The 25076-nt window shown below is 46.3% G+C and overlaps 1 protein-coding gene across 1 annotated transcript in view; it reads right to left on the reverse strand.

Annotated features, from left to right (window-relative positions):
* Positions 1–25076, reverse strand: part of LOC124798460 (venom dipeptidyl peptidase 4-like) — a 539163-nt gene that overhangs the window by 339796 nt on the left and 174291 nt on the right. The gene's annotated exons all lie outside the window — the stretch shown is intronic.

Consider the following 25076-nt stretch of genomic DNA (forward strand, 5'->3'; position numbering starts at 1 on the left):
ACAAGATACATCTGCACGTAAAAACATGCCATGCCTCGGTAAAACCCTTGATGAAACGGTAGATGAGTATCCGATCCAACCCTGCATGATCACTAATACATCTCCAAAAAACAGTCAAAAGACGAGCCCGGATAGCAGACGACAAACCACGTATGATAGGATGAAACCGTCGCCAAAATCCTCAGGAGTAACAAAAAATTAAAAGACACTCAGTCCTTGGGAGTCGTCAACATACTTAAATATATTGGCATGCGTCACATAGAACTACACGTTGCAGCGCTATAACGTTTTAGTTTGATATGACCTGAGGATATAGCTCCACGTTATGGAACCGATCGTCATACAGTGAAAAAAAAACCAATAAACATCTATTGCGGATTGGGACTTAAACTCAATTTTGATGTAATCTATTTTACATCTCTGATTTTGAACTGTTTGATTGTCCTTGGCATTATGTGCGAGCTGGTAGCTGTTGTTGTCCGACCTATAGGGTTATTTGTAAAATAAATTCTGTTGAGTCATTATATAAACCTGTGGTGGAGTATGGTACGAAAGTGTAATGATAAGAACATATGTAACGATAACACAGGAAATTAAAAGTTTTCATGGGAGTTCGTTTGAATTTAGTTAAACTAAGAGCATGAAAGCAGTTAGACAAATTTGTGTGAATTTATTTTCACAAATGGGAAATTTCTTTTTACTCTATTTTAGCAATAATTTATAGAAACTGCTTAAATGGTTTTTCCATTTACTTTGTGAAACCTTGATCTTCAAGGAAACAATGTCAACGGAGAAATAATTGACAGTTTTGGTTTAATACACAGAAGAACGTACGAAAGTCATAAAGTGAAGGAAGATTTTGACAGCAACGTGAGAAAGATTGTGCTAAAATTGCCGGAAGAGAGAGAGAGAGAGAGAGAGAGAGAGAGAGAGAGAGAGCTATATAGCCAGTTATGTTCCGCGAAATTACTTTCTTGTAACTTATTTTAAGTGACTGGAGTCAATGTGATGGACTCAGAAACGCTATTGATGTACTGTAAGAGATTTCTCCACATTTCCCCGAAAGTTTTCACAAGCGTGAAGTTCTTAATGATCTTTCTCCTGGCCGAACAAGCAAAGATTAACCGACTGAAAATTGCGGCCATTCGTCAAATGGACAATTCTCTCACCAGACAAATGGCTGACCGTTACAGAAGAACGTAATTATCTCAAAATTCGGCTCCAGTGCGTTGCACAGGATTTCGTTCATGGCAGAAACAAAGAATTTCCTGCTTCTGAAAAATAACTCGTGTGAGCTCTAGTAATTATGGGGAAGCGCAGCGCCCGGCCGGCACACAATAAGACCGCGAGAAATGAGAAAGGCCGCTCAAGGGTGGCCTTTATTTCGGCAGAGACCAAAGCTCCACGAACTCGTCGTGTCGGACGCCGTCGTTCACTGGAAGAATTTAATGCGGGCTGCAGAATTGTGGACAGTCGTGTCTCCCTCTGACTGGCGGGTAAAAGACGCAAATAATTGGTAGCACAGCAGGCCAAGTCGTGCAATTACAAAGAAGGGGTAAGGGAGGAGGAGAGGAAACTAGAACGGTTGAGAAACCGGAGCAAACAGAGAACACGACACGAAAATCTTGGAGATAATTTTTCCGTTTCAAACGTAAGTGAAATAATTGCGGAGAAAAAAAAGCTCACGATGTAATGCGCTCCTCATGATCTAAATTATAGAAATTGGTATCGAGAACATTTCCCGCCTAAACGATGTGTCTAATTGTTTAATGATTTAATTGTAATACTGTTCTTATTTAATTAGTGTAGTAGTCGTGATGTATATGTTGCGTAGTATTACCGAGCACTTTGCCACTAACACGATGTATCATACTTATGTAATTAATTTAATTACTGCATTATAATATTATTTACATTTTTTTCCTTTTTTGGTCGTTACATGTACTACGTGCAGAGCTAATGGCACGAGTTTACCACTCCACACGAGTTTATCACTCCGAAGCCAACAGCAAAGCTGAATCCATAACACATCTCCTGCGGCACTTGTGATGCTATAATGAAACAAAAGAATGAATAATGAACGTAATGACTGTGTGTAAAATTGTACTCAGTCTCTTCTTGGTGACGCCAGAATGAAGCTCAGTTTTTTATGAAATGAGTTAAGATTCTCTGTTAAGTGGCACACAGTTATATATAACATTTTCAGTAGAAATGTGTTTCACAGCAGCGAAAGTGCATAAGTCTCGTAGCTCTGAAGGTATGCGTTTTACAGGCGTTGTTACACAGATTTCTTTCTCCTGAGTGATCGTTCCTGTCTTCTCCCTGAATACTTTACATCCCTACACCTGGGACAACCTGTATGGATACAAAAACACGACAGGAGACATTAATCATAGTTCAGCCAATTTACAAGAAATACTTAAAGGGAGGTTTACTACCTTTCGGTAAAAAAAAAAAAAAAAAAAAAAAAAAAATATTTAAATTGCATTTTTTGAATGTAGTATGAAAGTATTTAGAATCCACCCCTGAAACGGTTTTTCCGAATACGGAACGGAAATGTTTGTTAATCGCGCTTGAACAAAAAAATGCACCTACCTGAAATCGGCCTTTTTCACGCACCAGTTTTTTCTTTCGGAGGACGAGTTATTGTACCGGTGCTTGGGAGGAAACACAAAATTCAAATGAAATTTTGAATGAAACTTCCTGGCAGATTAAAACTGTGTGCCGGACCGAGACTGGAACTCAGGACCTCTGCCTTTCGCGGGCAAGTGCTTACCATCTTAGCTACCCAAGCACGACTCACGCCCCGCCCTCACAGCTTTACTTCTACCAATACCTCGTCTCCGGCATACAGTTTCAACCTGCCAGGAAGTTTCATATCAGCGCACACTCCGCTCCAAAGTGAAAATCTCATTCTGAAAGTTTGAATGTTTGGAAATTAGCCCCCATGCATTTGCATTGTGGTGAGAAGACTGTGGAGATTGCGACTTTCCTGGCAGTGAGCAGCTTCAACGAAGGGTATTCAGCAATTCTGAAGACCATTACAACGATGGACGTCACTCTGGGACTCTATTCGACGCAGTTCGCCAAGCATTCGGACGACCACCGGATTCAAGCGGCAGAAAACCGCTTGTCGCCGGCCGCACAAGCGGCTCTGGAGCAGCGCAGGATGGCCCAGATCGAGCAGAACGCCCTCTATGAGGAAGAGGAAGGACTAGTTTATGGACCCGGAATAGCAGATAGAACATAAGTTGCATAATGTTGCATTCAAACGCATTTTTCTCGAAATGACTTCCTTTTTTATCGCACAGTATGGAAACTTCAAATCTACTGAACCGATTGGCATGATTCATCGTTTCCGAAGAAGCTAACTAAATTGTCTAGGAGTTGTACCACTTTTATTCCGATCTATTAACTATAAATATTTTTACTTGGCTGAAGAAGTCGAAAAATCGATGAAAAAAACCCTAATTTTTTTCAAATGGCGGCCATTTTTTTGTCCTATGGTCCAAATAACTTAAGCGAGGTGCAACTCCTAAAGAAGCTTATATGCTTAGCTAACGTCAACTCAATTTTGATTTCAGACGAGCCGGCTGACCTGTGACATACCGTGCGTGGAGGTCTACATGGAAATTTTGTTTCGTTTAGCCGGAACTTCAGCCTTTGCTCTTGGACATTTCCGGTCGAAAATATATCAGTTTGTAGAGGAAATATCAATAAACATTTTGACCAAATTTGACATTGATATCTATCTATAACACATTTCGAGAAAAAAATTCTAAAAGAACATGCTTTTTTCGGACCAAAGACAGTAAACTTCCACTTAAATACACAAACCTTCCCTGTGAATGAGCCTGTCTATTAGTGAAAACCGTACCAAAATCTCTACAGTAGCACATAAGATTAGAAAAACGCACAGAATGACCTACGCCCACACCCTAGCAAACTTTATTTCAAATGTATGTGGGTATGTGCTTGAACTCAGGATACAAAAACTGTGACTTTGTTAAGAACCTCTATTTTTTTTTATATTTTGCGTAAGCTTACGCTACGCGGTACAGCCTTTCCACAGATGTTGTAACAATAGTTTGAAAAAAGTTAGTTTAGCATTCTAAGGACACTGAACGAGTGTTACTTCCTGAAGTAAAAGTGACAATATTCGGAGGAGTTTCCAGCTGAGCATTAGAAATCGGTGCATTAATTTTTTTTTCTTTATTGTATTTCAATTCCCCATCGGGGCGGGCTGACAGCAGCATATGCGCTGCTCTTCAGCCGAAAGACATAGAACAAAACAATAGAAGACATTTAAAAACAGCAAAGGAGAGAATAAGGTGAACATAGATACAACAAAGGGGGAACATCATGGAAGGCAATAGACAAAAAACGGGGTGACTGTAAAATGGAGATAAAAAACTGTTTAAAAGTAGCACACACAAAAAGCCACACACGGCGATGATTAAAAGAACACAAGGCACAGTATGACTGGAGCATAAGGTATCGACAGATGGCGTAGCACATAACGTAACACTGACGGCGGACCTCAAGGCAATACACAATTAAAATCACACCTCTTGACGCACAGGAGAAACAGCACTAAACACAACACTGATGAGGCACACTGATGATGATCAATACAGAGGATCTGCCAGGCGCAAGGAGATGAGGGAGACCTGAAGAAGCTAGGGAGGGGAAGAGATGGGGGAGATGAGGGGGGGGCGCACGGAGGAGGGCCAGGTAGGGAGGGATGTGGGAAGGAAAGAGGCAAGGGGGAGGTGTTGGAAATTGCCCTGATGAAGGAGATGGAGGGTGTGGAGGTGGAGAGAGGGAGGGATACAGCGATAGAGGCGCGGCAACGACCGGGGGGTGGAGAGGAAGGAGGAAACCAGTGGGTGGGGGGGGTAAAGCCTGCGAACAATGTAAAGGAGGCGGAGATGTTGGAGGAACAGGAGGAGGTGGGGAAAGGGGATCAGTTCATACAGGAGCCGTGTGGGGGAAGGAAGGCGGATACGGAAGGCAAGGCGGAGCGCATGGCGTTCAAGGATTTGGAGGGCCTTGTAAAAGCGGGTGGGGGCGGAGATCCAGGCGATGCTGGCATAACAGAGGATAGGACGGATGAGGGATTTGTAGGTGTGGAGGATGGCAGAAGGATGCAATCCCCATGTCCGGCCAGACAGGAGTTTCAGCAGGCGGACGTCGGTGCATTAAAGAGATCGATATTATTTCTGCATTGTGTTACAGAAAGCCATTTGCGAGAAACTGCAACGTAATGAAGTACGGCTAATGTGACCGAGTAAACTATAACGAAGGCTAAGGACATTATTTGGGATTGTGAACTGATACATGCAGGGTGAACATTAATAGAAGTGAAAAACTGCAAAGACGGATTATTTACTGGAAATGGAGGAAAATGGTCCTATGGACATGTTTCCGGAAGTACTTCGTTGCCACGGTAGATGGCGCTGACGAATGACACTTGCTCCGACCGCGTACCGTGTGTTCCTTGTATGTAGCAGGATGTGTGATTGACGCAGCGTACTGTAAGCAGCGGAATGGTCCGGTATTCATGTCGGGAACAAACCGAGATGGTGTTCGTGCACGGCCAAACAGATGGAAACTGTCGAAAGGCAGCATGGCTATATCAAAACAAGTATCCTCACAGACACTAACCACATCACACCACATTTAAAGCCCTTTTTGGGCATTTGTGAGATCATGGATCCTTCCAGACAGACAAACGTTCAGGAGAGCGGCGGACTGTGCGTACACCACATTCGGAAGACCGGGTTCTACGGGATACTGAGATGAACCCTAGGACAAGCTCCAGGAAAGTGGCCCTCCAACAAGGTGGGAGCCAATGTACGATTGTGTGTATCCTGCATGACAACCGCTACTATCTCTATCGCCTGCAACGGATGCAAGTATTATCACCAGCGGATTTCTCTCTACGTGAACGAGTCTGTCGACGGTTTTTGCACCTTTGCATTCTTAAACTGGTTAGACTATTATTCCACGACGCCTCGACAGAAGCATGTACCTGGACTTCCTGCGGAGCAATACAACACGTTATGTAGTTTCTTTTTTTTTCCTTTATTGAGTTTCGATTCGCCCTAAAGGGGGCGGGCTGGCAGCAGCTTATTACGCCGCTCTGCAGCCTACAGAATTTGTTTTAAAAAGATGAAGACAATAAAAAAATAATAACAGTTGGCGATAAAATCGGTGACTTAAAAGTAAAATGGCAGAAAATTCTGGAGCTTAAAACTTAAAACACAGGGTGGATGATGCTAAGAAAATACACAAGAAGCAGACAAATAATAGACAGACAATTAAAAAAACACGGCGACAGTCTGGGTTCTGTTCGCAAGAGATATAAAAAGCACACCCAGCGACAGCATGGTTTCCGTTCGCAACACTGTGGAAAGACGCACAACACTGAACACTCACTTAAACACTGCACTAAAAAGTGGCACAAATATGACATACCACACCCGAGAGCAGGTGGGGGGAAACTCGTCATATGACGGGAAAAAGGGGGGGGGGGGGAAGGAGAGGAAAAGTGAAGGGGGAGGGAGGAAAGGAGCCAATGGAAGATGAGGATACATAAGAGGGGGGGGGGGGGTGCTGAGCAGACGATGTAGTTTCTGCATGATGGACCACTATCCCACTTCCGCATTATAGAGCGCTGTCACCTCAAAAACATCTTGGGACGTTGGCTAGATCGCGGAAGCCCCGTAGCATAGCCTGCTAGATCACCAGACTGGATTTCTACGTCTGGGGGCATCTGAAAAGCGTTGTGTATGCTGAACCGTTTCCTAATGCGCAGACCCTGCAACAGCGTGTTCATGACGCCTGTGACGCTTTTCGGAGAGTGGTCGCAACGTGCGAAAGAGTGCGGCAATCCACGACGTGTGAACGCGTGCGCTGCATCCCATAGAGGGCATCTGTTGTGACGAACATGCGATGCAGCTTCTGTACTGTGTTCCGGGCGATATGTTGTCGTTGCACGTACACAGCCCATTTCCAGACACATGGTCATAGGACTTTCTTTCCTCCATTTACAGTCAGGAATCCGTCCCTGCAGTTTGTCGGTTTTATTAATGTTCACTGTGTATGTGTGTTTTTTTAATTTTTAATTTTTAATTTTTATTATCTTTCCTGAATTCCATATTTCGTACATAACGATTCCTGTCAGCATAAGTTACAGGGATGTATGAGTTAGTCGAATCCTGCTTCATGGTCCATGCAATTTTGCATGAGTTTATAATTACCCTAATTGCATGTCATGGTAAAACACAATTAGACCCGCTGAACATTCACACAGTGCTCCGTACTGGTACAAATACTCCGACACATGCCGAGCGAGATGGTGCAGTGGTTGGCACACTGGACTCGCATTCGGGAGGATGACGATTCAATCCCGCGTCCTGCCATCCTGATTTAGGTTTTCCGTGATTTCCCTAAATCGCTCCAGGCAAATGCCGCGATGGTTCCTTTGAAAGGGCACGGCCGACTTCCTTTCCTGTCCTTCCTTAATCCGATGAGACCGATGACCTCGCTGTCTGGTCTGCTTCCCCAAAACAAACAACCAACCCCCCCCAAAACCCAACCCAACCCAATTCCGACACCCTGTTTCTTTATTAGGGCGCAGCAGACTGAAGATAATGGCTTCACCAACAAGCAGCCTTTATCGCAGTGTAGATATTCAGTACTGGTGAATGCAGGTCCCTCAAGGTAAACAAATACAGAAAGAGATTCAGTGAGTTTTCTTAATGGTTCAAATGGCTCTGAGCACTATGGGACTTAACTTCTGTGGTCATCAGTCCACTAGAACTTAGAACTACTTAAACCTAACTAACCTAAGGACATCACACACATCCATGCCCGAGGCAGGATTCGAACCTGCGACCGCAGTGGTGGCGCGGTTCCTGACTGATGCGCCTAGAGCCGCTCGGCCACCCCGACCAGCGAGTTTTCTTAACACTCAAGAGACAGATTAAATAATTCACACTTACAACACGATCTTACACGGACGTTACTGCAATTGCTGCGTTTCACGTAGAGATACAACAAGAAAAACGCAGCAGTGGATTTTAGTTTCTAAACATATAGATGAAGTGACCTGTCACGATTCTCGTAATATAGTACAGCTATTACTTTGTGGTTAGTTCGAAAAGTTTCTTACAAACGAGATAATATTGCACTTAAAGAAATAGGAAAGTGTAGTGTGTCTGAGTTTCTTTAGAAACTCCGCGAACAACTTTTGAAATTAGCGAAATCTAGTACGTGGAAGAAACTGAGAGAGCGGATGCGGTAGAGGAAGAGCAGAGAGCCACGAGGTTTCTGCAAAGAAGCAGTTCTTGGCGGTCCCCGGTTCCGGTGGTTGTGCTGGAACACGCGAGCACCGGATGCGCCCGCTGCAGCAGGGAAGAAGCCATAGGCACGAAATCTGCTGCAGGGAAGGAGAAGAGGTACTTCGCAAGGGTGCCTTTCTATAAACTTCACTATTTTTTAAAGCAACCATTGTCATTTTCATTTCTTCGCCGACGAACGTAGAATATTACTGCAGGAATAGTTTCCTCACAGCGAACAGCCATAGTGACACATCGATAATTCATTACGCACTGACTAAAGCATCCTGGTACAAGATTCCTGAACAAAATACTTGTCACTTTTTTAAAAGAGCGCACTGCTCGCTGCGGAGTGCTTTAGATTGTGGAGAACTAGTACGAGCTGCTCATATTGAGAGGGTGCAGAAATTTTGAGACTTAAAACCTGGGAATACGCGTGAATTTATCGTGCTAAAATTTCTGTTCACTTGATGATGTATATGAGTGAGTAAACGTGTAGAGTTTTAGCGTTATTTCTGGTATTGATTCATGTTCTATGATGTTTTTATAAGAACTCAAGTTTCACTTATGTATCGTATATATTTGTCTCTGTTTGGTTTTGTCCACGTGCTTTCCGAGATATTCGATGGACTACGGTAGCATTGGGGCGCAGGAGCCGATATCGTGACCTCAGAGCAAGTGCAGAGAGACCTCATAAGCCAGCCGGAGTGGCCGAGCTGTTATAGGCGCTACAGTATGGAACCGCGCGACCTCTGCGTTCGCAGGTTCGAATCCAGCCTCGGACATGGATGTGTGTGATGTCCTTAGGTTAGTTAGGTTTAAGTAGCTCTACGTTCTAGGGGGCTGATGATCTCAGAAGTTAAGTCTCATAGTGCTCAGAGCCATCTGATCCAAGACCTCATAATCAACTGCAGCGCCAACGAATACGCCAGACAGAAGATTCGTAGCACCGTAGTGAATATCGCTGTAGAAGAGAATATACACTGCAGCACGTCTACATCTACATCCATACTCCGCAAGCCACCCGACGGTGTGTGGCGGAGGATATCTTGAGTACCTCTATCGGTTCTCCCTTCTATTCCAGTCTCGTATTGTTCGTGGAAAGAAAGATTATCGGTATGCCTCTGTGTCGGCTCTAATCTCCCTGATTTTATCCTCATGGTCTCTTCGTGAGATATACGTAGAAGGGAGCAATATACTGCTTGACTCCACGGTGAAGGTATGTTCTCGAAACTTCAACAAAAGCCCGTAACCGAGCTACTGAGCGTCTCTCTTGCAGAGTCTTCCACTGCAATTTATCTATCATTTCCGTAACGCTTTCGCGATTACTAAAAGCTCTAGTAACGAAGAGCGCTGCTCTCCGTTGGATCTTCTCTATCTCTTATATCAACCCTATCTGGTACGGATCCCACACCAGTGAGCAGTATTCAAGCAGTGGGCGAACAAGTGTACCTACTTCCTTTGTTTTCGGACTGCATTTCCTTAGGATTCTTCCAATGAATCCCAGTCTGGCACCTGCTTTACCGACGATTAATTTTATATGGTCATTCCATTTTAAATCACTCCTAATGCCTACTCCCAGATAATTTATGGAATTAACTGCTTCCAGCTGCTGACCTGTTACATTGTAGCTAAATGATAAGGGATCTTTCTTTCTATGTATTCGCAGCACATTACACTTGCCTACATTGAGATTCAATTGCCTTCCCTGTACCATGCGTCAATTCGTTGCAGATTTTCCATTGTTACAACCTCTCGATATACCACAGCATCATCCGCAAAAAGCCTTAGTGAACTTCTGATGTTATTCACAAGGTCATGCATATATATTGTGAATAGCAACGGTCCTACGACACTCCCCTGCGGCACACCTGACATCACTCTTACTTCGGAAGACTTCTCTCCATTGAGAATGACATGCTGCGTTCTGTTATCTAGGAACTCTTCAATCCAATCACACAATTGGTCTGATAGTCCGTATGCTCTTACTTTGTTCATTAAATGACTGTGGGGAACTGTACCAACGCCTTGCGGAAGTCAAGAAACACGGCATCTACCTGGGAACCCGTGTCTATGGCCCTCTGAGTCTCGTGGACGAATAGCGCGAGCTAGGTTTCACACTTCCGTCTTTTTCCAAACCCATGCTGATTCCTACAGAGTAGATTTCTAGTCTCCACAAAAGTCATTATACTCGAACGTAATAGGTGTTCCAAAATTCTACAACTGATCGACGTTTGAGATATAGGCCTATAGTTCGGCACATCTGTTCGACGTCCCTTCTTGAAAACGGGGATGACCTGTTCCCTTTTCCAATCTTTTGGAACGCTACGGTCTTCTAGAGACCTACGGTACACCGCTGCAAGAAGGGGGGCAAATTCCTTCACGTACTCTGTGTAAAATCGAACTGGTAACCCATCAGGTCCAGCGCCCTTCCCTCTTTTGAGCGATTTTAATTGTTTTTCTATTCCTCTGTCATCTATTTCGGTATCTACCATTTTGTCATCTGTGCAACAATCTAGAGAAGGAACTACAGTGCAGTCTTTCTCTGTGAAACAGCTTTGGAAAAAGACATTTAGTATTTCAGCCTTTAGTCTGTCATCATCTGTTCCAGTACCATTTTGGCCATAGTGTGTCTGGACATTTTGTTTTGATCCACCTACCGCTTTGACATAAGACCAAAATTTCTTAGGATTTTCTGCCAAGTCAGTACATAGAACTTTACTTTCGAATTCGTTGAATTTTATGCACCCTCTTGTCTGAAATCTCTGGACAGACCTCTTTTATGACAACATCACAAGGAATATCATTTGTTATGTAATTGAGAGGGAAAATAAAGCAATTTACTAACGAGAACTTCGATCTACCGATTTAAGTAGAGTGAATAAATAACTGATTTGAGTGGTGTACTACGGTTCGAGAACTGTACCGGAGTAATGCCCAATCGTGACGGTGACAGTTTTCACAGAGTATCACTGCAAAAACTCGTGCAGCATTCCCGGAGTGTGACCGTGCACGCCCAGTGGAAACACCGTAAACAGAACTTGCTGTCACGCCCAATACGGTGTACGTAACGCCTTGGTATTGAAAACAGCTTCCACTCGTCTTGCAGTGGATAAATACAGGTCATGTATGGTTTTCAACGGAATGTTATGCTATTCCTCCTGCTAAATAGTGACAAATACAGATAACGGTGATGGAGGCGGTTAGCGATCTATAAAGTAGACTACAAAGACTCAATAATACTGGGATCTGGTGACTGCTGACCAGCGGAGATGCTACGATCCACCCTCGTTCTCATAAAAGCAATCCAGAGGGATACGAGTTGTGTGAACAGGGAACCTGTTCTCTTAGAACACAGCATCACCATTGAGGAACAAACATTGTACCATGGGATGGAGCTGATCAGCCAGAATGGTCACAATATCCTTGGCTGTAACTCAGCCTTGCAGAGTAACCACGGAACCCACGGAATACCACGACATGGCTGCCCAAATTATCACCGAACCCCCGCCGTGTTTCACTCTTGGGACGTAAACTTGGCCAGAAGTTGTAAACAGTGTGAACAAGACTCATCCCACCAAATGACATTATTCCACTGCTCCATAGTCCAGGATTTATGACTTCGGCATCACGTTTTGCTATTACGGGAATTTAATTACAGATGTGTCGTTTAGGAATTCTAGGTTTCCCAGTAATTCTCAACTTACGGAGTTCACTGCGTGTTGTTTTGGCCCTGACATAATTCATGCGTGTGACATTCAATTCTGCTGTGACTTTTGCAATTGTCTTCCTCTTATTCTTCCTCACAATCCTCTTCAATGAGCGTCAGTCACTATTACGCAACACACTCGTCCATCCTCTTGAAACACCAAAGATTTCAGCTACCTAGATTATGGAAGCACCGCCATATGGCCAATAACGAACTATCCACTTTCGAAGTCACCTAGCCCCGACATACAATGAGGTGACGAAGTCATAGGAGAGCGATATGCACACATACAGATAGCGGTAGTATCGCATACACAACGTATGAAAGGGCAGTGCATTGGCGGATCTGTCGTTTGTACTCAGGCGATGCACGTGGAAGGGTTTCCGACGTGAGTATAGCCGCAGGACGGGTATTAACAGACACTGAACGCGGAATATTAGTTGGGGCTAGACAAATGGGCATAACGAAAATTGTTAGGGAATTCAATGTTCAGAGATATGCAGTGTCAAGTGAGTGCCAAGAATACCAAATTTCAGGCATTACCACACACCAAGGACCACAGACTGGCCCACAACGTTCACTTAACGACCGGGGGCAGCAGCGTTTGTGCATTGTTGTCACTGCTAACAGACAAGCAACACTGCGTGAGATAACCGTAGAAATCAAATTGGAAATTTGGCATTAATGGTCTATGGCGGCAGACGACCGACCCGAGTGCCTTTGCTAACACCATGAAATCGCCCGCAGCTCCTCTCCTGAGCTCGTGACAATTTCTGCTAGATCCTAGAGGACTGGAAAACCGTGCCCTGCTCAGATGCGTCCCGATTTCAGTGGGTAACAGATGATTGTAGAGTTCGAGAGTGGCGCAGTGCCCACGAAGCCATGCACTCCAGTTGTCAACAAGGCACTGTGCAAGCTAGCGGTGGCTCCATAATGGTGTGGGATGTGTATGCTTGGAATGGACTGGGTCCTCTGATCCAACTGAACCGATCATTGACTCGAAATAGTTATGCTCGGCTTCCTGGAAACCGTTTGCAGCCATTTATGGACTTCATGTTCCCAAATAACAATGTCGTATACCGAACCACAATTGTCCGTTATTCGTTTGAAAAACATTCTAGACAATTTGAGGGAATTATTAGACACCCAGACCGTCCGACATGAATCACATACAACATTTATGAGGCCAGTTCATAAACAAAATCGTGTACCGGCAACGCGTTCGCAATTATGGAAGACTATAGAGGGAACACTGCTAACGGGTCCCGTCAGATCAACGAAGTTATGCGCTGTCGGGCTAGGCTAGCATTTGAATGGGTGACCATCCGGTCTGCCGGGTGCTGTTGGCAAGCGGTGTGCACTCAGCCCTTGTGAGGCAAACTGAGGAGCTACTTGACTGAGATGTAGCGGCTCTTGTCTCGCAAACTGAAAAACGTCCGGGAGAGCGGTGTGCTGACCACATGCTCCTCCATTTCCGCATCCAGTGACGCCTATGGCCCGAGGATAATACGGCGGCCGGTCAGAACCATTGGACCTTCCAAGGCCCGTTCGGACGGACTTTATAAAATTTCTTTCAACATTTGCCGAAAAGAAACTTGCACAGATCAAATCGTACCAGCTAGTTCTACACACCCACAATCCCACAAAAATGCCTTTTTTTCATTCCTCCATACACAGAGCTGCTTCTACGCCCTTATATGTTGAAAACCTCAATGCTGAGATAAATTTGATTAAAACTATCACAGTTAATAATGGATACGAACCCACTATAGTAGATGACATCTCCAAGCAGAAAACTAAGAACAGAGTTACTACTCTCGGTTCCTCCAGTACCGAACAGCAAGAAAAGAAATATTTTTCCATTCCGTTTTTAGGGCCCATCTCTTACAGAATCCAGCGCCTCCTTAAGAACAGATATAACTGCAATGTTACATTCTCCACTAATAATAACCTGAAAACCAATCTCCTTCATAATTTAAAATCAGTACGTTCCCCTTTGTTACATTCAGGAGTCTATAAAATCATTTGCGACATATGTCCTTCATATTATATAGGACAAACAGGGCGAGGTTTTTCAGTCAGATATAAAGAGCATCTATTGGGGAAAAAAGGCACTAACATTCATAATTCTTCTTTCGCTGATCATTTGCTGATCACAGGCCACAAACCTAACGAAATTAATGAAATTATTATTCTGTACACAGAGAAAAAAGGTCGTAGACTTGATGTTCTTGAGGAAATGGAAATAATCAAACACTTCTCTCTTATTCTGAATGAACAGTTACAGTTACGTAACAAGAATTTTTTCAGTGGCTTCAAACCTCTACTGAAGGATCCTTGAAAGATATTTTTCATCTATGTCAATTTCTCCTCGTGTTTTTTCTGAAATGTTGTTTTCCTCCCCATACTCTTATTGCAGTTTAATTACTTACTATATTTTACTGTAACAAATTACTGAAAAAAATTTTTCATAATTTCTTACTGCTTTTAAATTATAATATGTAGACACATCTGCTATACAAACTGCTGTACCCTTTCTGTCACATAAAGCAGATGTTACCAATTTTCATCACTAGATGGCGTGACACCTCGTGTCCACATCGTAGTATAGTCGGCGCACGCGCCACCCAGTCTGATGCCACCTGTTTCAGTATACACAAGCAGCCCTTAGCGGCAATCTTTAATTTTTAACTAGAAATGATAGTAAAACTTTTACGTAGGATGTTTCATTATGTGACGTGGCATTTTTAGTGTTAAAATTGTATGACGAGAGCTGTAATGCTCAACTTTTTACGTATGTAAGTACGTCTTTATATACGAATATTAATTATTACTGTCTTGCAGCAGCAGCAGCGGCAGCAGCAGCAGCAGCGGTCCAGCCAGCCAGCCCTCCAGCAGCGGTCCAGCCAGCCCAGCAGCAGCAGCAGCAGCAGCAGCGGCCGGCGTTCCTGCCACTCGTCGTCGTCGTCAGCGCCAGCGCCAGCAGCGTGGGACTCTGGTCTTCGTCCGTCTTCGTCTGCATCCGTCTTCGCCTTCGTCTGTCCCCAGTTTTTGTCCTTTCTTTTTCGTCCTGTGCGTTTTTGTTTCTCTCTGATGTCATGTCAGCCCCCACCACCACTACCACCACAGCCATAGTTTATACTTCCCCCTCCGCCGCCACCATCACCATAACATGGTGTGCCCAGTCACACCCCACTCTTTCCATCCCGCCTCTTCTCACTCTCCCTTCGCCCTCGCTCTTTGTCACCCCCTCTCCAGCTTCTTCCTCCTGCTCCTCTCCCTCTGATCCTTTCGCCCCACTCCCCCAGCCTGTCACTGCAGCTCCAGCTAGGGTGGTGGCCCGTCGGGCCACTGCCCATGCCCAACTCTCCCCATCGCCTTCGCCGTCACCGCCACCACCGTCGCCATCGCCGTTGCCGTCGCCATCGCCTTCACCATCTCCGGCGCCGACTGCTACGTCCACGCTGGGACCTGCCCCTTCCCGCCACCTCCCTATAGCTCCCGTCCCTCATATCACCACCCACCCTTCTGCTGCCGTTAAACGCCCTAGTGGCACCACCACCTCCTCCGCTCCCAGAAAGGCCCCGCCCCGTCCTCCTTCCCCCCCCCAGGATGCCATGGATGTCTCCCCACCTGGCCCTGCTCCCTCCACCTCCTCCTCCTCCTCCTCCTCCTCCCCCCCTCTTTATACAAATACCTCCTCTCCCGTCCCGATCCTTCCCTTCTCGAGGCCCGGAATCTCTCCCTCCTCCTCCGCCAACACTTCCCTGGTGCCCCCATCTCTCTCCTCATTCCCAGACGGGATTCCATTCTCATCTCCTCCCCCAGGCCAACCCTCCATACTGACATCCTCTCCCACCTCCTCATCACCCGTTTTGGCCCCAAAGCCTCCCTCACCCCTGCTCCTTCTCAGTCTCCTACCTGCCAACCCCAACCCCCGCGTCGCCCGCCGTCCCTCACCGCCGTGATCACTCGGCTTAGTCCGACGATCATGGAGGAGGAGGTGTTGGCGGAGCTCAAGGCGCATCCCACGCTGGAGGTGCGGGCAGTCCACCGCATTTTCAACTCGGCCGGCCCCACCCGCCTTATGCGGGTTTTCTCCGAGGACGACCCCTCCATTGACCATCTCCTGAAGGAGGGTGCCCTCCTCTTCAACCAGCACTACAAGGTCGACCCCTCCCGTTCCCCTCCTCAATCCCTGTGCTGCCAGAGGTATCTGCGCTATAACGCACACCCAACAGCCGAGTGCCGTGAGGCCTCCACCTGTCCGCATTGTAGGCAAGCGCACTTCCTCCGGCAGTGCCCTAACCTTCAATCCCCTCCCTCCTGCAATACCTGCAATCTCCCCCATCCCACCTACTCCCAAAAGTGTAAAGCCCGACCCCCTCCGACCACTCCTGAACTCACCGTCCCCGTCCGTCCTCTGGACGCCCCCACCCCTCTCGGCAATTTCCTTCGCCCACCCCCTACCGCTGAGGACATCATCAGATTCCTCACCATCGTCCTTCAGAATGTTCATCCTTTTCAGCGCCCCCACACTCTCCAACAGATATCCCTCGCTGCCCATTCCATTTTCCAACTCAAAATGTACGCCACCTACTCCAACAACCAGGCCCATTTCACCTTCTCCCGTCTTGACACCCTTGTCTAAATCCCTGACATGGCGTGATAGCACCGTATCCTTCTCAACAATATCCGCTCCCTTCCCACCAACAAGAACCTCTTCCTGCACACCCTTGCCACCCACCGCGTGGATGCCTTCCTCCTCAATGAAACCTTCCTCCAACCCCACCACACTGTCCACACTTCGCCCTATCTCCTCCACCGCTCCGATAATCCCCTCCCGATTGCACGCGGCGGAGTTGCCATTGGTCACCACCGCCAGATCCCCATTCAGCTCCAACCTCTCCTTCCCGACCCCACCGAACACCTGATCCTTAGTCTCTTCTTCCCCAGCCTTACCGTTACCTGCGCTACTATCTATGTCCGCCCTAACGCCCCTATTCCCTTCGACTTCCCCTCCCATATTGACCGTACGTTCTCCTCCTACGTGATCGCCGCCGACCTCATCATCCATAGTCGTTCCGCCGCCCAGTTACGGCGGTGGCATCGGTTCCTCTCCTCCCTTCAAGGCGACCTCATCCCCATCCCCCAGCACACCCGTCCCGAATCCAACTCCACTCCCAATGTTATCCTTTCCTCCCCCAACCTCATTGGCCGCATGACAGTGGATGTCCTGGAGCCTATTGGTAGCGACCATCTCCCTGTCCTCCTCACCATTTCAGACAGTCATCGCCCCCGCCCCGACCCTCGTCATGACCCTCCCCCTAAGTACGTCCATGACTATCCCCGAGCCAACTGGAATGCCTACCGGGATACCCTCTCCACCCAGGTCAATAGCCACCCCTTCACCTACCACAGCCCTGACGATGTAACCCATGCCGCCTCCTTTCTCCAGCAGACCTTGTCTGAGGTCGTGGAGGCCCACGTCCCTCTGTCGCCATCCACCCCCACCGTCCTACCTTACCCCCACAGGCCGTCCTCCTCCTCCGTGAATCCCGCCATCTCTACCGTGCCTTCCTCCGCACGCGTGACCCGGACACACTATGACGCCACCGGCAACTCCAGCGACACATTCGTAATTTGCTCGCGACTAAGAAACGCCGGGACTGGCGACAGACATGCACCCATTTAAATGCTACCCTACCTATCAACTCGTCAAAGTTCTGGTCAGCCTTCCGTCGCCTTACCGGAACTAAACCCTCCCCCTTCCTATCCTCTTCTCCATGATGATAACCCCTTCCCTGACACCCTTAGTAAGGCCAATCACTTTGCCTCCTACCTCTCCGACGTGTTTTCCATCCCTGATGATCCCCAGTTCGATTACTCCCTCTTCCCGGATGTCCGCGATAGAACTGACACCTCTGTCCCTCCCCTCGCACCTGGTTTCCAGTACTTGGACAACATTGCACACACGGAACTCAATGCCCCTATCACTACACAGGATCTCATTGCTACACTCCGCACAAAACGCAACACCGCTCCTGGTCACGATCGTGTCACCTGCCGTCACCTTCGTGAAGCTCCTGTGTCTTTCCTCTCCACTCTGGCCAGGCTCTACAACGTAGTCCTGTCCACAGGTTACTACCCCGACCTGTGGAAAACCTCCCGTATCCTGATGTTCGTTAAACCTGGCAGGTCCCCGAACTCGCACACGCTACGTGGACTTTCGCGCGCCGGAGATCATCGCCATCAGTGTCTCGTGTGTGTGACGTCGTTTTGTGTTTTTCGTGTCCGCCGTCACGCTTCTACGTTCACTTGTGCCGTCGGATTCATCAGTGTTATGTGCGCCGTGTCAACGTGTTTTCAGTGTCGTTATCGTCGAGTGTGAACGGCTCCGTGTTTTTTGCGTATCTGTGACCACTATTTTTTTTGCCCGTCACTGTGTTCATTCTAATTCTCCATTCTGTGTGCTGTTATTGTCAACACTATGGCTGAAGAGCGGCGTAGCATGCCGCTGACAGCCTACCTGATTGTTCAGGTGTTAAAATAACAATAAAGGAAAAAAAAAATATTACTGTCTTGTAGCCGGCCGCGGTGGTCTCGCAGGGCATGGATGTGTGTGATGTCCTTAGGTTAGTTAGGTTTAATTAGTTCTAAGTTCTAGGGGACTGATGACCACAGATGTTAAGTCCCATAGTGCTCAGAGCCGTTTGAACCACTGTCTTGTATTTTTCTTATTAGTGACTAACTTTGTATCCCCCTTATTTTGGTAATATAAATTCTGATGAAGACTCCCTTAGTTTAGGAGTCGAAACCATGGTCAATTCGACTATAAAATCCATTGCAACCAGTGGGCTGTCTTTACTAAAAAAAAAGAGGGGGGGGGGAGATCTTGTTGAATAGGTTAACCAACCACAAGTTAACATTGCCGAATACTCAGAGTTGGGGAAAACACAGCGGTGATGTTTGGTTTGTGGGGCGCTCAACTGCGCGGTCATCAGCGCCCGTACGAAGTCCCAATCTGTACACAGTTCAGTTTTGCCACTGTTACGAATGATGATGATGATGATGATGATGATGATGATGATGACGAGAAAATCGGCAACCCGCTCGGTAATCGAACTCCGGACCCCGTGATGCAGAGGGAGCAACGCTAGGTGCTAGACCACGACAGGAAAACATGGCAAATTATTCAGCCTATTATACAGGGTGTAGCAAAACTGTGCGGCACAAATTGTAGGACACATTCGCCACACTTAGACGAAGAGATTATGTTGTATAAACATGGGTCGTGAAATGCTTTGTTTCCATGTTACAACTCATTTCTCCCAACTCATTAGTCATAGGAAACACAAATGAACTGAACACACCAGCATAGCACATGCAACTCTTTCTCACAGGGGATGTTGAATATGCACTCCATGGGCATTGTTGATACATGCATCAATCTACCATCGTAGTGAATCTGGGATGCGCTGGAGTATTGCGTATGGTTTCGCAGCATTCATAATAAGGTTACGGAGACTGAAAATCTTATACTGGGGTCTCATATACGAGCTCGTATAAGACCTTTTAAATGCTCCCACAAATGAAAGTCCAGTGGGTTTAGATCCGCCGGTCGGGGCACCTTCGTCCTGGAAACCTCTCCCAGTACAAACGTTGTATTCTGGCTGGCGTAACCACAAGCGCAGCAACGAAGATGAAGAACGGAACACCAGAGAAAGTGGTGAGGAAACGTCAGCCAATATCCCCCTGACATGTAGCACGCCATCTGCAAAAGGTGAATATAAGCGCCGCTCCTGCCAGCCTCGGACGCTCAGATAGGCTCCGTATACGGACATTAGTGGACAGTTGTAGACCGGCATTCGCAGAACAGATTTTAGTGATCAGTATCAAGTGCTTACTTGGACTATAGCGATGACTATCACTGATTGCATGTCACTTGCGACACCGATGTAACCCCAAAGTTAAATATCGTCAATTTGCTTTATAGAAATAAAACTACTAATGTTATTTGCTGAGCAAAACTCAACTTACTCAGACAGTTTTCTCTTTACTTATTCTGATCATCACTAAACTGACACACAATATTTTTAGCGCGACGCAATCTGACTTTCAATAATTCCTACAAAAGAATGGCCCTGGCTAACAATAACCTATACCTTTCATGAATGTGTGTGATGTCCTTAGGTTAGTTAGGTTTAAGTAGTTGAACCACTGTCTTGTATTTTTCTTATTAGTGACTAACTTTGTATCCCCCTTATTTTGGTAATATAAATTCTGATGAAGACTCCCTTAGTTTAGGAGTCGAAACCATGGTCAATTCGACTATAAAATCCATTGCAACCAGTGGGCTGTCTTTACTAAAAAAAAAAAGGGGGGGGGGGAGACCTTGTTGAATAGGTTAACCAAGCACAACTTAACATTGCCGAATACTCAGAGTAAATGTACCTCACAAAAATCTTCGTTACTACTGCAATACAGCGAGCGCCAACACTGTCAGCTAAATAAAAGATTCTAACTACTGAAGGCACTAACTACTGATGGGCATAGTTATCAAATGAAAGATTTTGATAGAGAACAAACAATGTATTTACCTTAATAGCGTACAAAAGTCATTGTATATCAGTTCATGACATCCAGTCTTACAAATTTCCTTTTTCTGATGGACACACGTCCAGATCGTGCTCACATTGTAGCCTCTTAAAACTCTGGCATCTCTCTTCCCGGCCCGCCGAAGTGGCCGAGCTGTTCTGGGCGCTACAGTCTGGAACCGCGCGACCGCTACGGTCGCAGGTTCTAATCCTGCCTCGGGCATGGATGTGTGTGATGTCCTTAGGTTAGTTAGGTTTAAGTAGTTCTAAGTTCTAGGGGACTGATGACCACAGCAGTTAAGTCCCATAGTGCTCAGAGCCATTTGAACCAGTCTCTCTCCCCACATCCATCACTGCTGGCGACTCACCTCCAACTGCCCAACGCTACGCGCTGTTCACATCCAACTGCCCAACACTACACTAGCCACAGACTGCACACAGCGCAGTCAGCGATTTTCACACAGAGCACTACGTGGCATTATCAACATAAACACCTAAACAGCCTACTTACAATATTTGAACTGACCAAAATCGGTGGCTGCAGAGACGACGTGATAGTTTTCTCTGGCAGTAGGATTTCCCGCGACAGAACACAGCTACACAGCGATAGCGGTGCTCACCGACCTACCAACTACGATGAGACGCCCTCTTAATACCCAGCCAGCCTCGCTGTCTTTCATCCTCAGAGCAGCGCCAGCAGCAGCGGCGGCGGAAACCTGGCTTTTCATTAGTGATTCCTTTGTACGCCTCTGCAACCGCTCTTTCGACGTCACACACAGAATACGCTATCTGTTGGCGTCCCTTCACTCGATAGAGCCAGATGATGATACCATTCTTTTGTGTGAGTAACGCCCTTTGAGACGCCCGCTCAATACTAGCGGCGATGCTTCATTACTCCGCTTCCCGCCACCTCAGTCACTGGTTCATTCTTTCCCAATCGGCCAATCATAGTGAGTAAATCGGTTGATTTAGTGCAACAATTATTTATGACTTACTTCAGAACCATCTTTGGCGTGGGCATTAAAGGCTGTAGACAGATGAACCAAAGCATTATGTTCGTCGTTGAGAACACCATCGCAGGCGCTCCTTTCTGTGATGCAGCGTCATGGGTAACCGCAGTCGTGGTCTCCGAGCTGATGGTCCATGATGCTGCTAACGTCATCGAACTGTTCGTGTGGATGGTTGTCGTCCTGCAAACGTCCCCATCTGTTGAGTCAGGGATCGAGACGTGGCTGCACGATCCGTTTCAGCCATGAGGAAAAGATGCCTGTCATCTCGACTGGTGGTGATACGAGGCCGTTGGGATCCAACACGGCGTTCCGTGTTACCTTCCTGAACCCACTGATTCCATATTCTGCTAACAGTCATTGGATCTCGACCAACGCGAGCAGCAATGTCGCGATACGATAAACCGCAATCGCGATAGGCTCCAATCCGACCTTTATCAAAGTCGGAAACATGATGATACGCATTTCTCCTCCTTGCACGAGGCATCACAACAACGTTTCACCAGGCAACGCCGGTTAGCTGCTGTTTGTGTATGAGAAATCGGTTGGAAACTTTCCTCATGTCAGCACGTTGTAGGTGTCGCCAACGGCGCCAACCTTGTGTGAATGCTCTGAAAAGCTAATCATTTGCATATTACAGCATCTTCTTGCTGTCGGTTAAATTTCGCGTCTGTAGCACGTCATCCTCGTGGTGTAGCAATTTTAGTGGCCAGTAGCGTACTTAGGAATGACAATTCCGAACAAATTAAATTGGAAAGAACATATAGAAAATTTTGTGTAGAAGTCGAATGGAAGACTTCGTTTTGTTAGCAGAACACTTAGGAGATGCAACAGATGCACTGAAGAGACTGCCTACACTACGGTTGTCCGTCCCCTTTTGGAGCAGTGCTGTGTGGTGTGGGATTGTTACCAGGTGGGATTAACGAAGTACATCGAGAAAATTCAAGGAAGTTTAGCGGGTTTATAGTATCGAGGAATGGGGAGAGAATGTCACGGACATGATACACGATTTGGGGTGGGCATCATTAAAACAACAGCGTTTATCGCTGGAGGAGGATCGTCTCACGAAATTCCGATCACCATCTTTCTCCTCCGAATGTGAGAATATTTTCTTGACGCCGAGGTACATAGGGGGAAACGATCATCGTAATAAAATATGGGAAATCAGAGCTCACACGGAAATATATAGGTGTTCGTTTTTTCCACGCTCTGTTCGAGAGTGGAATAACAGAATTATTGTGAAGGTGTTCGATGAATGCTCTGCAAGGTATTAACTATGATTTGCAGAGTATCCATGTTGATGCAGCTGTTGATGTAGATGCCCTGCCCAGGGCGACATAGGATGCCGCCTGGTGCCGTTGCGGGCAAGTGACACGGTAGGTAAGCGGCGCAGACACAGATTGGAGATCATCCTAGCGAAGATATGGGCTGCAAATCGGAAAACGCATGGAAATAAGCGGCTTTGACAAAGGGCAGTTTATTATTAAGCACAGCCTGTGAACGAGTATGCCGAAAACGACGAAGCTGGTCAAATGTTCACGTGCTACTGTCGTAAGCAACTATGGAAAAAGGTAGGACAGTGAAACTACCATTAGCCGCTGAATGGTTGAACATCCACGACTCTCCACAGAAGGTGGAGTTCTAAGGCTTGTCTGGTCTGTAAAGCAGGATAGATGGTGATCTGTGGCATCTCTGCCGAAAGAGCACAGTGTTGGTGCGCGCACAAGTGTTTCGGAGTACACTGTTGAACATGGAGCTCTGCAAGTGACCACCCCTACGTGTTCGCATGTTGACCCAACGGTGCCATCAGTTACGATTGCAATGCGAACGGGACAATCGAGATTCGACCGTCGATCAATGGATACGTGTCGGCTCTTCAGGTGAATCTCATTTTAGATGCACTAGGTCGATGGTCGTCTTTACAAACTTCGCCAGCGAGGTGAACTGTGGCTCGGAACGTGCAGCACGCCACGGACGCAGACTGGTGGAAACAGTATTGTGCTACGTGAGACATTCTCCTGCGCTTGGATGGAACGTGTGGTAGTAATCGAAGACAGCTGTGAACCACCTGCAAGCCTTTACGCTTGATGTCACCTTTCACCAGCCAGAACCGTGCTACAGTGGTTTGAGGAGCATTATAGTGTACTCACATTGATGTATCGGGGACCAAATTCGCCTCATCTAAATCATAGGAACCACCTGGGTAGCTATCGGGCACCATTACCGCGTACACAAATCAACGACCCGTTATTTACGCGAATTACATTCCCGGTGCGTAGACATCTAATGCCACATACCTCCAAAAACCTACCAACAAACTTCTGGATCCCTGATGCGCAGAGTTAGTGATGTATTTCATTCCAAAGACGGAGAAACTAACTATTAAGCAAGTGGTCGTAATGTTTTGGCTCATCATTGTAACGAAGTAATCACAGATCACAAAATGCTTTGTTTATTTTTGCAATAGTCCTGTACTCAAACGATTGAAGTTACACTTCCCTTCAGGATAATTACACACGCCGAAACACGTAGCGACTTGCTTCACATTGAAATTTCAAGCACACTCTAAACGTGGCACGACTGATTAAACTGAGTGTAAAATGGACAATGGCGCAATGTTATCCTCTTTCTAACAAAACATATAGCCTAACGCGTCTGCATCGTAACAGCTCCGTCGACCAATTGTAGCCGGCTGCTGTGGCCGAGCGGTTCTAAGCGCTTCAGTCCAGAACCGCTCGACTGTTACGGTCGTAGGTTCGAATTCTGCCTCTGGCATGGATGTGTGTGATATCCTTAGGCTAGTTAGGTTTAAGTAGTTCTAAGTTCTAGTGGACTGATGACCTCAGATGTTAAGTCCCATAGTGCTCAGAGCCATTTGAACCATCTGACAAATTGTGTCTGAGTCACATAGTACGTCGAGTGGGTGCGCAGAGCGATCGACAGCGATATGTATACAAATAAAAATCAGTTACCGCACGTATGAAAGGTCATCACTTGAGAATGGTTCGACCGATTTGCCCGATTCTTTTAACTGTGTCCATAATTGCCACGAAAAGCTTTGTATGAAAGAAAATTTTTGGAAAATCCACCGGAAAAGCAAAAAATTTGGATGGTATTTTTGTATTAAAATCTCAATGAAGGAAATGTGACAGGTGGTTTGACATTTCTGCTGTCGCATGCTTTCATAAAAAAAGAAAAAAAAATGTGACGTCCAATTTGACAGTTCTACTGTCGCATGTTTTCATAACAACAACAAATTCCGCACTGAATATCGATTTTTGCGAAAAAAGAATACAACTGACAGCAAAATTTCAGTGTGTTATCGGCGGTGATCATATCTTTGGTGTGTTGCGAAGATTGAATTGATGTCAGTTAGTGTTAATTTGGTGTGTTGCAAATATTCAGTTTATTTCAGTTC

Source organism: Schistocerca piceifrons, chromosome 5 (assembly GCF_021461385.2).
Source record: "Schistocerca piceifrons isolate TAMUIC-IGC-003096 chromosome 5, iqSchPice1.1, whole genome shotgun sequence".
Classification (NCBI taxonomy): Eukaryota; Metazoa; Arthropoda; class Insecta; order Orthoptera; family Acrididae; genus Schistocerca; species Schistocerca piceifrons.